The following is a 3,620-nucleotide window of genomic DNA, read 5'->3' as shown; positions in this document are numbered from 1 at the left end:
TCCTATTCGTGACATGCTTTGGTGTCTTCGCATTTGGGCTGTCTCCCTGTGTTGATGGAGTGGCTTTGTATGGTCAGTGACCTACAGGGGCCGGTAGCTCAGCTTCCCCAATCACCCTAGGTGGTCGCTCTTGGTACACTCCTTTGTGGGCTGCGTGCAAAGTCTTGGTGTAGTTAAGCCTTGATTGCTGTTGGTACACTGGGAGGAATTGACCTCCAGGCCAGTTGGCTGTGAGGACCCGCTGTGTCTATAATGGAAGCACTGCTGCGCTGGAGACACGCTTATGGTACAGGACTTATTTCAGTGGGGCTTTGGTGCTCACTGAGTCTGCCTCCCGAATGTGTCACTTATGGATGTGAGGAGTTGAAATCTGGTGTCTCACACTGTCCACTAGGTACACTGGCTTCTAGATCTCCAATGGGGTGCAGTTCAGCTACTGTCTGAGGCCACCCTGCAGGAGCTACAGCGAGAACTGCCATCCTCTCCTCCTGCTTAGAGCTTGGAGGCTTTGGAGCTGTCTGCACCGGGTTGCAAGTTTACTAGCTTAAACTGCAATAGAGAAGGCCATTCATATGCAAAAGCCACTGCTAGGAGCTTGGGTATGTTTGTAGATTGTGCGGGGTGGAGTCTCAGGGTGTCACTAGGCTAGGGCGTGGCAAACAGCGATGACTGGCAGTGAGCCACCTCCAACCGGGTCCCCAAGTCTCGTGCCCCAGCGCAGCCAACAATTGTACCTCCATGCAGCTCTGCTAGCAAGCCACCCTCACTCTCTGACCCAATGGCAGACAGCCCAGTCTCTCCCCAGAAACTGGATTTCAGAGAGATTGGGAGCTTGTCTCTCTACGGATTGAAGAAAGCAACGCTCGCCGCTAGCTGGGTTCCGCAGCCAGCCTGTATCACGTGTGCGCTCCCCTGTACCTCAGTTTTTCAGTGTTTGTGCCCTGCTTGCTCCCCTCTCTTTTGGTCTAGTTGTAGAGCTTCCACTCAGCCAGCTTTCCTGTGGTTCTGGGTGACAGACGTTCTGTCTTTTAGTTGTAGTTTTGGAAATTGTTGTGGACGGCAGCAGCCCAGATGTTTACCTACACCGCCATCTTGGATCTCCTTTTGGGAGTGAAATTTTTATAAATTTCAAAGTTTAAATAAAGGCTGTAAAGGAAGGAAGGGGGAGAATAAAAATAGTGGTTTTCATTTTACCACTTTATTATCTTTTCAGTACATGAAAAAGACAGTTGTCTTTATATGGTGCTTTTATACTTTTCTAAGTCATTATCTCATTTTAATTTCAGAGCAACTTAAAGACAAGATAATTATTCCCTCCACTATTCAAAGAAAGAAAATCTTGGTGTCTGGTCCAAATGATTCAATCATCAAGCCCTTATTGTAAAGCAGGGTTAGTAAAATTTTCTGTGAAGGGTCATATCTATACTAATAAAAGCCTTGGAGGTGATCAGGCCAGCAGAGGAGCAATTAGGTGTCAATCAGGCCAGCAAGGGAGCAGTTAGGGGGCAATCAGGCAGGCAGGTGAGTGGTTAGGAGCCAGCGGTCCCGGATTGTAAGAGGGATGTCCAACTGCAGGTTTAGGCCCAATCCTTGTGGGATCAAGCCTAAACCTGCAGTCAGACATCCCCCAAGGGGTCCCATATTGGAGAGGGTGCAGGCTGGGCTGAGGGACACCCTCCCCAATGCACGAATTTTGTGAACCGGGCCTCTAGTATATTATAAATGCTAAAGAAACAGCTAAAACAATGTGGTATAGCTAATAATGTAATAGTAGAGATAAAACAAAATATTTTTTAAAACTCAATCCAAATTCAAGAAAGAGCATAGAAAAATGAGGATAAGAAACAAATAGCAAAATGGTGGATTTAAACCAAACCCCATCAATAATTATATTAAATATAAATAGTCTAACTTGTATTCAGAGCATATGAAGAACTCTCATAACTCAACAATAAAAAAACAACCCAACTTAAAAATGGGCAAGTAATTTGTTAATACATTTTTTATTGCTGATAGTATTACAGATGTCTCCCGTTCCCTCCCCCACCCCCATACCCATTTCCTCCCGGACCCTGCCCAGACACCCCCCCTCCCCACAGGTCTTCACCACCCTATTGCCCAGGTCCATGGGCTATGCATGTAAGTATATAAGTTCTTTGGTTTATAATTTAAATAGACATTTCTCCAAAGAATATATACAAATGGTCAATAAACCCATGAAATACTTTCAACATAATTAGCCTTCAAGGAAATGAAAATCAAAACCACAATGAGGTACCACTGCACATTCACTATAATGATTATAATTGGAAAAAACAGACCATGACATGTGTCAAAAGGGTATGGAAAAATTAGAATCCTCAAATATTACTAGCAGGGATGTAAAATGGTGCAGACAATTTTAGATATAATTTGGCCACTCCTCAAAATATTAAACACAAAGTTATCATAACCCAGAAAATTCACTCATATACCCAAGAGTATTGAAAACTTGTCCACACAAAAACTTGTACACAAATATTTATTGCAGCATTCATAATAGCCAAAAAGTAGAAATAATCAAAATGTCTATTAATTGGCAAATGGATAAACAAAATGTGGTATAACAATAAAATGCAATATTTTCTATATACTGTATATAAAAGACTAAGTGACCAACTGTATGTACGTCTGACCATCCGACCGACCGGTGGTACGTATGATGTGCACTGGCAATTTAAAAATAAATGTTGACTCGTGCATGTGTGATACATATAAAGCTCTCGCTGGCGCCAATCATACACGTGTGTTTCGATCTGTCATTGTCGATCGTGAATTTGGTTGACACTTCCATTACAGAGAAAGGGCGAATAGCGATATTAAAATATCTCTTCTAATTAATTTCCTTTCAATGTGCACAAATCTGTGCACCGGGCCACTAGTTTAGTAATAAAAAGGAATGAGTACTAATATATAATACAACATGTATCCACCTTTGCAGTGTGAGAGATGGAGAGACCGTGCATAGAGTTTGAAATTGTTGAGGAGAAAAGGATATGGGGGCAGAAAATGTTACAGGCCCTGGTGGAGTTCCCCCAGTGCAAGGCAGTAAATATACAGTAGACTGTATCCATTATATGCTAGCCACATGGTAGGGATCCTCCATGCAATTACCAGAATTACCAGAACAGTGAGAGTAGGAAAAAAAAAAAGAGGGATGAAAAAATGATCGTGAAGACCAGGCCCAATAGTGTCAGCCTACCTCAGACCACAGTTCTTACCTTATTACCTGTGGAAACCCTCTGAGCACTGAGCACATTATCCCAGCTCTCCTGTGCAGGAAGAAGTGATGGAGGGTGCTGACAACCAGAATGCGGGAGAACAAGGTAGGCCAGGGAGATAGAATAGGTATCGGGGTCATAGATCACGATTCCTCAGGGACCCTCCTCACCAAAGACAGCACAGAGGACAGCAATAAAGAGAAGGAAAATCAAGGAGATGAGACCCAAGGTCAGTATCCACCCCAATATCAGTACCACCACAACTTCAATTACTTCTACAGATGCCCAGAAAAACCTAAATCACAACATGGCAAAGAGACAAAAGCAGCTGATTCACCAGCTGAGAATTTGTTTGTCTGA

The 3,620-nt window shown here is 43.3% G+C and overlaps 1 pseudogene; it reads left to right on the top strand.

The window, feature by feature from the left end:
• Nucleotides 1–665: 665 nt before the first annotated feature.
• On the top strand, nt 666–3,620 carry LOC103302768 (Y-box-binding protein 1-like; annotated as a pseudogene).

The sequence above is a fragment of the Eptesicus fuscus genome, chromosome 5 (genome assembly GCF_027574615.1).
Source record: "Eptesicus fuscus isolate TK198812 chromosome 5, DD_ASM_mEF_20220401, whole genome shotgun sequence".
Lineage (NCBI taxonomy): Eukaryota > Metazoa > Chordata > Mammalia > Chiroptera > Vespertilionidae > Eptesicus > Eptesicus fuscus.
The sequence above is the reverse complement of the archived record's forward strand: the minus strand, read 5'-3'. Positions and strand labels throughout refer to the sequence as shown.